Below are 9,383 nucleotides of genomic sequence, written 5' to 3' on the forward strand. Positions count from 1 at the left end.
CCTGGCCTGAAGTGATCTACCTGCCTTGACCTTCCAAAGTGCTGGGATTACAGGCATGAGCCACCATACCCAGCCAACTTTCTTAAAAAAGATTCCCAGAAGCTGACATATATCACTTAAACTTGCATCCCACTGGCCTGAACTTTACAAACCAATGGCCACGTTTATCTAGAAAGGAAGCTAGGAAATAGAATTTTTTTTTCCTCTGGGAAGCCATGTAGCCAGTTAAAGTTCATATTTCAATGGAAGAATAAGAGAATAGATATGGGGGAGGGGCACAACCAGCAGGCTCTGTCACAGCCCTGGAAATCAGGTAAGAGGGGAGAATTGGTAAAAAGGTTTCTTGGCCAAAGAGAAATATCCTCACCATTTAAATGATGTTCAAAAATAATCTTAAATTATTTATGCTTCAATGTTGCCTCACTTTCTTAAAAAATAGCGGAATATGCCAGGCACAGTGGCACGTGCTGATAGTTTCAGCTACTTGGGAGGCTGAGGCAGGAGAATTGCTTGAGTCCAGGAGTTTGAATGCAGCCTGGGTGGCAGAGCAAAATTCTGTCTCTAAGAAAAAAAAAAAATAGTAGCCAGGCACAGTGGCTGACGCCTGTAATCCCAGCACTTTGGGAGGCCGAAGCAGGCATATCACCTGAGATTGGGAGTTCAAGACCAGCCTGACCAACGTGATGAAACCCCGTCTCTACTAAAAACTACAAAATTATTCAGGTGTGGTGGCACATGCCTGTAAGCCCAGAGACTTGAGAGGCTGAGGCAGGAGAATCACTTGAACCCAGAGGTGGAGGTTGCAGTGAGCTGAGATGGCGCCATTGCACTCCAGCCTGGACAACAAGAGCGAAACTCCACCTTAAAAAATAATTATTATTATAATAATAACTGAATAAGTCTTTGGTATCCCTTAGCAGAAAAGCCAATAGGAATTCAAATATGCCAAATTAAATAGCCCTTTAAAGTTACTAAGAGGCATGTGAACTTTCACTCTCTTAAATAATGATAAGGGTTACTGTGGTAGGCTAAAAAAACAGCACCACCACAACCACCCCAAAATATTCACATCCTAATCCTTAGAACATGTAAATGTAAACTTATATGGCAAAAGAGAGGATATGGATCTTTGCACCTGTGATTAAATTAAGGATCTTGAGATCGGGAGGTGTTTTGTCTGCTTCCACTTCATCCCATTAGTGAGGGAGGGAGTACTGCACTATCTTTCTGGTAATTGCCAAATACATGACACCTGGCACTGAACGAATGCAATTGACAGCAGTTTATTAGTTACATACAGTCACAGCCCAAAGGAGAGGGATACTTTATGACATGCAGGGCCACACAGGGGTTACATTTGGGAACAGAATAAACCAGAAGACACTGGGAGGCAGGCTTTGTAGGGGTGGGGTGTCCCCTGGTTCCTCTGGGAGGATGTGATTGCCTTGTTTGCATAGGCTCCCAAAGAGGAGAAACCCATTAGGTTGAGATCTAGGGGTTGTGTAGCTGGTACAGCTGTTAGAGAAACTAGCTGGGTAGGAAATCATTCCTGCTGGATGGAGGACATACTAGTCAAGACTGGAGGAAATCATGATTGGACTTTGAGACCCTGTGAGGCTCAAAGATGTCAAGGCAGCACATGAAAGTTTAGTTCTTACACTGTAGGTGATTATCCTGAATTATCTCAGTAAACCCTAAATGCAAGCCCCTGTATCCTTATAAGAGGAGTGCAGAGAGAAACTAGACACACAGAAGAGGAGAAGGCAATGTGATCAAAGAGGCAGATTGGAGTGCTGCAGCCACAAACCACACAATGCCAGCACCCAAGAGAAGCTGGAGGAGGCAGGAAATAGATTTTCCCCTAGAGCCCCTAGGGGGATCGAGGTCCTGCTGACACCTTGATTTCAGTCCAGTGAACTGATTCCAGTGTTGATAACTGTGAGAGAATACATTTCTATTTTTTTCAGCGACCAAGTTTGTGGTAATTTATTACAGAGGACATAAGAAACTAATTCAGCTACCAACCACTGGGCATTTACCATGTGCCAGGTACTATGCTAAGTCCTTTACATGCATTATCTCACTTAATCCTTACAACAGCCCAAAGAGTTAGATACTATTGTTAACTTCATTTTGCAGAAAGAAACTGAGGTTTAGAGATAATAAATAACTTGTCCAATGTCACACATAACTCAATGTCACACATAACTACATTGAGAGAGCTACCCCAAATTTACATGGCCCTAGAGCTCATGCTCTTAATCACTACCCAATGTTACAATTAGAATATCTAATTTCCAGGCCTTGAGAAAGACTACCTGAGAAAATGGGCAAAAGCATAAGGAAGTTTGGGCAGTGAAGTAGAAAGCCAAGGCACAGAAAATACCAGGGAAGGAACAATAAACTCTCCAGGTGCATAGACTAACAAAGCAACTATTCATTTATCCATTCTACACATATTTACTGAGTGTCTACTATTACCTGGCACTCTGCTAGATGTTGTGGGAATAGGGATAATCAATGACTGAACTTCTCCTTTTGGAGTCTCTTTTATTTTCTCTGTCCCAGAGTGAACCACAATTAGCTTTCTTGGGCAACACTGGCCAGAGACACTATCCCATCCCTCCAAAGTTCGAGGGCCAGCTTGAGCTTTATTCATTCCAAAACCCAACCATCCAGCCAGACCCTCAAATCACTGAAGGCACCCAGTCAGTCAAAAAGGGTCAGAATCAAGGGCAAACCTCTCTGAAGTGCTTATCACTCTCCGGCATCTCCTAAATCTTGGAATGATCCTAAACCTTTCTCAAGCCTCCCTTCTACCTGCTGGTCAGATAGGCCCTGTGTTGTGAGACTCTTCCAGCTCTGGAAAGCGGTTTCCAGAACAGTTAGCTTGAAGACTCTCTAATATCCAAGAAAGAGATGGGAGCCACTTGAGGTAAGTACTGTCCTTCACTGATTGCCCTGCAACACTGCTTTCTGAACACCTACACTTCACCCCTTGCTGCCTTTATCCACAATTCATTAGTTTCCACTGATGAGACCAATCAAGTTGGAATAGATGAATACAGCCATGTGTATGCATGAGCTTGGTCCATTCCGCAGCATGTAGACTGTCTTATGATAACGCTTTCATGAATACGTTGCATTGCAAAAACAGGAACTGCATACAAATTGACCTTTTATCATCTTAAAAGGTCTTCCCTGAGGACTTTCTAAGCATAAGTGCAGTGGAGGAAGTCATAAAGAAAAAATATAGATATATGTGACAACGTTGAAATCAAAAACTTATGTGTATTAAAAAAACATAGAGATTGCTGACAGGTAAACAAATTGGTACAACTTTCATGGAGGGAAATCTGGTATACGTATTAAAAGCCTTTCAAATGTGCTTACCATGTCACCCAGGAATCCCACTGCTAAGGACTTATCCAAAGGAAATAAACCGTATGGGCAAAAAGATTTTGCTATGAGGATATTAATCTAAGTTTTAATTATAATAGTGGAAGGTTGGAAACCACCCAAATGTCCTATAATAGAGGGCTGATACATTGATATGATGGAATACAATGCAGACATTAAAAGTCATGTTTTAACATTATATTTAGTGTTATAGGAAATGTTCAGGATTTAATTAGGTAAAGAAATCAGGATGTAAAATGTATAGTTTTTAAAATATAGTAAGTATATGTACTCATTACTTCCAAAAATATGTATCAAAGATCTACTGAGTATAGTGATAGATTTGGGGGATATTGCAATGGGCCAAATAGAGAGTCTTTGTGATAATGAAGGAAAAAAGGAAATAAAACAGACAGTCTTTGCCATAAAAAAGACTAAAAGGAAATAAACCAAAATCCATATCATTAACGATACCTATGTCTGGGTGGATTAAGGGTGATTTTAATATTTTTCTTGATCCCTCTCCATATTTTCCATGATTATAATACTGCTTTCACAACTAAGGAAAAGTTATTTTTAAAAATGTCTTCCAAGCCAGGCATAGTGGTACATTCCTGTAATCCCAGCTACTCAGGAGGCTGGAACAGGAAGATTACTTGAGCCTAGGAGTTCAAGACCAGCCTGGGCAACATAGCCAGACCCTGTCTCAAAAAGAAAAAAAATTTTCCTTCAAATTGAGGCTAGCTAATATGCCTTGTGAAGCCTAATACATAAAAGCATCTTGTATTTAATAAACTCGGAGGATTTGGACCATTTCCATGACCTTCAATTAATTAGATCCTCCATACAATCCTGTGGGGATAAGTAGGGCAGGGATCATCACGTCCATTGTATGGAAAGAGGTTGAGGCAGAAAAAGCAAGTGATTGCCCTGGAAAATAGAATGGGTTTGGGATAGAATCATATCCCTAAAGTCAAATTTCAGGGCTGTCTTAGCTCTACTGTATTTCCCTGAAGGTGTTGGGAAGGCAAAGGGCCTCTCAAGGCTTTGATCCAAATTCCTTTCCAGACATTTGCCCCTGTTGCCTTTCTTCAAGTGATTTGATGCTGTGGAATTCCCAAATAAGCAAGAGAAATAGCTGAATCATTTTACTTTCTAGCTTCTCCAAGATTTAGAATTGTAGAATCACATAAGGAAGAGACCTTGGAAAGCATTCCAGTCTTCTATCCAAGTTGAGAAGATTGCCTCGAGGGTACCTCTGCTCCTGACCTGCCTTTCTGTCTCTCTGCCTGGTACAGATACCCTTTCTTTTCCTCCCCTCTCCTTTTGGGAAGCCTGCTAGATGGCCCTTTGATTGACTAAACAAATTAGAGTTAATGTCTTCTGGCTGGTAATGACCTCATGCCTGAATAGCAAATACCCATGGCATTTGCATTTTGACTCAGAACTCTGAAGACACCAAACCCAAAAGAACTATGGAATTTCAGGCAGCATAGTAGGCTAGTTAGGAAGGTATCCCTGGGCAGGATCATGTTTTGGCAGCTCTGCTCAAGATTTTACAGAACTAGGCAGGCTACTTACTTCTACTGCATATATGATAAGCCCCATCCTCAGGGAGCTGGCTCCATTGGATAAGACTGAGGATACAGTTCTATAGCAGCAGGTCCTTTTGGCCTCTGCCTAAGGGGTTAGGGGGTGCAGCCAAGCGCAGTGCCCGTAATCACTCAGGAGGAAGTGAGGGAGCCTGCTGAACAAAGAAGGGAATGAGTTGCTAGTGGGAAGATTTTTCAGTCCTTCTGAGAGAAAACCAAATCCAATTCTTATTCATTTGTCGCCTGGTTCCAGCCTCCACCCCGCTTAGCTTCCTTGGGTCAATGACAGATTTGAGCCTTTGTATTAATAGTCAGCCTTTTTCCCTTGGTTCTGGTCTGTACTTGAGCCTGCTGCTGCTGCTACTGCTGCTACTTAGAACCACTCTCCATCCATCAACACATCTGGCTCCTCAGTTTGCTGCAAGGAAAAATTGAGATTTTGTTGCTCAGGTTCTCCTACATTGTTTCTGCTTAGGGCTTACCCCCCTGGAGCGTGCAGCTCATCCCTCTACCCACCCACCACCCTCCCCCATGGCTTTTGCTCAAATTCAAAGCTGTTTTTGGAAGCATCACTTCTGTAACCAAAGGAACTGAAACTCAGACTTAGACCAGGCCTGACTTGATACTGGCTGCAGTGGTCACCTGCCTAATATAGTTTTCAACAGCATTAGGAAAATATTTCCTGTCCAGGGAATAGTCATAACTAATACTTATAAATAATCAAATATGGGCCAGGCACTGTGCTAAGCAATTTACATGCATAAATCATTTAATCTTCAAAATAAAACCTATGTAATAGGCACCACTATTATCCCCATTTACATTTTTCCAGTTCAAGATGGTAGACTGAGCACAAACATTTAAGTCTTGTCCCTCCAGAGGCCTCATTAAAATAATACCACAGACATTTTAAAATGCATAAACCCACCACAATAAAGAGAACAGGAGGGAGGCCATCAGTGGCTGAGAAATTTAAATAAATTTCTGAAGTCAGAAAGCATCTGAGCAGTGCTAACTGGTAGAGCCGAGTGAAGCAAACAATCAGTTGAAACTCTGTGTGGAGGGGCTGCAGCTAAAGAGACAGCCTGCCTACCTCGCAAACCTTAGCAAGACTACAAGTACGACAGAAATAAGAGTGAGGACTGGGGCTGACAACAGAGTGATTAACTGAAGGTCTCTATAAAGAAGAGTTGACCCCCAGTCCCTACATGGAGATGACCTGGAAGCCAAATATTTACTTGCCAACCTAAAACCAAAGAGTTTCTTCACTGCAGAAATTGAATAAAGTGTCTAGGGAGAATTAGGGCAGCTAGCTGGATGTTAGTGCCTCAGAGTTAGGCCTTTTGTAGTCTGGTATTTAAACCCCACCCCATATCCCCTGCAAAAGATTAATACACAGCTCCCCTCTTACTTTCCTTAAGCAAAATCTGCCCATTGTCAAGGTCTGCTCACATATGCCCAGCTCCCAGTCAGACTCTCTATAGCCTCATTTTAAAAGATAAACAGGAAACAAAAGAATATTCGACAATTAGACATATAAGGAAAGACGGGAACTTTAAAGAAAAATGACATGAAACAAGCAGAGTTGATTTAGGAACTAAAGGTAGTTTAAATAAAATTCCAAGTAGTATCCACAGAGAAATTTGAGACTGTATTACATCTGTAAAACAAGAATAGAATACTGTAAAAAATAAGAATGAATAATGCAATTGATCTCTTTGTGCAAGACTTTTCAATGTAAACCTTTCTATATTGCTTTGATGTTTGAACAACGCAAAGATATTACTTATTTGAAAAAAATTAGTTTAATTTTTTTTTTTTGAGATAGAGTCTCGCTCTGTCACCCAGGCTGGAGAGCCATGGCGCCATCTTGGCTCACTGCAACCTCCGCCTCCTGGGTTCAAGTGATTCTCCTCCCTTAGCCTCCCAAGTAGCTAGGATTACAGGCGACTGCCACCATGCCTAGATAATTTTTGTATTTTTAGTAGAGATGGGGTTTCACCATATTGGCCAGGCTGGTGTTGAACTCCTGACCTCAGGTGATCCACCCACCTTGGCCTCCCAAAGTTCTGGGACTACAGGTGTGAGCCACAGCACCCAGCAGTTTAATTTTTCAAAATGATGAGCTATTGGAAATAAAATATATGATTGGCAAATATCATAAAAGGTGTATTAGTTTTATATTGCTGCATAACAAATTACCATAAGCTTTAGTGGCTTAAAACAACCCACATTTTTTAATTTCACAGTTTCTGCAGGTCCAGAAGTCCAAGCACTACATAGCGGGGGTTCCCTGCTTACAGCTTCACGAGGCTACAAGGTGAACTTAAGATGTGTTCTTATCTGGAACTCGGGGTTCTTTTCCAAGCCCATTTGCGTTGTTGCCAGAATTCAATTCCTTAAAGTTGTAAGAATGAGATCCTTAGCAACTCAAATATGCTTCTCTCTGTAGGCAGTTCACAAAACAGCTGTTTTCTTATTCAAGGCCAGTGAAAGGGTCTCTCCAGCTTCTGTCTCTGATTCCTAGACTCCCTTTTAAAAGTTCACTGATTAACTCAGGTCTACCCAGAATAATCCCTTTGATTAACTAAAAATAAACTTATTTGGGATCTTAATGACACCTGCAAATTCCTTTACCTTTGCCATATAACCTAATCATAAAAGTAACATCCCATCCTATTCACGGGTCCGACCCACACTCAAGAGGAGAGGGTTAGACAGGACATGTACATCAGGAATCAGGAATCTTGGGGGCTATTGTAGAATTCTGCCTTCTACAAAGGACTGGAAGATAAAATTGAGGAAATCCCTCACAACAAGGAAAAAATAAATGAGAAATAAAGGAAAAGCAATAATGAAGAAAAATTCAGGAAGTTCAACATCTAGCATCCAACTATTAGGAATTTCAAAAAGAAGGAAAGGAGAAACTTATCAAAGAAGTAATATGATAAAATTTCTGAAGGCTGATGGAAAACATGAGTTTTCTAACTGAAGAAGCCAATTGAATGTCATGCGAAGTTATGTTTTTCAAAGCCACATTCCCAGCCATGTCAGGGTTTTTATGCTGAATACTACGAAATGCTGAAAAAAGAAATCAAATAAACCTAAAAAATGGAGAGACATACCATATTCATGAATTGGAAGACTTAACATTGTTAAAATGTCAATTATCTCAAACTGGCTATAGATTTAATGTAATGTTTATCAAAATCCCAGGAGGTTTCTTGCAGATATAGACAAGCTTATTCTAAAATTAATACGAAAAGGCAAAGGTGCGGACAATGCCCACATCATTCTGCAGATCAACAAAGCCTGTCTTGCTGCTGATGACTTTAGAGTCAAGTATAAGACAGAGCTGGCCTTGTACCAGTCTGTGGAGAGCAACATCCATGGGCTCCACAAGATCACTGATGACACCAATGTCACTCAGCTGCAGCTAAAGACAGAGACTGAGGCTCTAAGGAGGAGTTGATTTTCATGAAGAAGAACCACGAAGAGGAAGTAAAAGGCCTACAAGCTCAAATTGCCAATTCTGGGTTGACCATGGAGGTAGATGCCCCCAAATCTCAGGACCTCACCAAGATCATGTCAGACAGACATCCAGGCCCAATCCGACGAGCTGACTTGGAAGAACCAAGAACAGCTGGACAAGTACTGGTCTCGGCATATTGAGGAGAGCACCACAGTAGTCACCATGCAGTCCTCTGAGGTTGTAGCTGCTGAGATGATGCTCATAGAACTGAGACATGCAGTCCAGTCCTTAGAGATTGACCTGGACTCGATGAGAAATCTGAAGGAGAGCTAGGAGAACAGCCTGAGGGAGGTGAAGGGCCGCTACAGCCTGGAAGAAGGAGCAGCTTACGGGATCCTGCTGCATCTGGAGTCAGAGCTGGCACAGACCCAGGCAGAGGGACAGCACCAGGCCCAAGAGTACAAGGCCCTGCTGAACATCAAAGTCGAGCTGGAGGCTGAGATCGCCACCTACTGTCGCCTACTGGAAGATGGCGAGGATTTCAATCTTCTTGTGATACCCTGGACAGCAGCAACTCCATGCAAACCATCCAAAAGACCACCACCCGCTGGACAGTGGATCATAAAGTGGTGTCTGAGACCAACGACACCAAAGTTCTGAAACATTAAGCCAGTAGAAGCAGGATATTCTTTGGGGAGCAGGAGGCCAACAGAAAGTTCACAGGTAAAATAAATAAATAAATATTTTTTAAAAGGCAAAGGAATTAGAAAAGCCAAGGCAATATTTGGGGAAAAAATAAAATTAGAGAAATCACACTGAATGATTTTAAGATTTATAGAAAGTTAAGTAATGAAAACTGAGTGTTACTGGTGAAGAGATGGGCACATAAATCAATGGGATGGAAAAGAGAGTGCAGAAAA

The 9,383-nt window shown here is 41.6% G+C and overlaps 1 pseudogene; it reads left to right on the forward strand.

Annotated features, from left to right (window-relative positions):
- Window positions 1-8,468: 8,468 nt before the first annotated feature.
- Window positions 8,469-9,123, forward strand: LOC119473854 (annotated as a pseudogene).
- Window positions 9,124-9,383: the final 260 nt, after the last annotated feature.

The sequence above is a fragment of the Cebus imitator genome, unplaced genomic scaffold (assembly GCF_001604975.1).
Source record: "Cebus imitator isolate Cc_AM_T3 unplaced genomic scaffold, Cebus_imitator-1.0 Scaffold189, whole genome shotgun sequence".
Taxonomy (NCBI): domain Eukaryota; kingdom Metazoa; phylum Chordata; class Mammalia; order Primates; family Cebidae; genus Cebus; species Cebus imitator.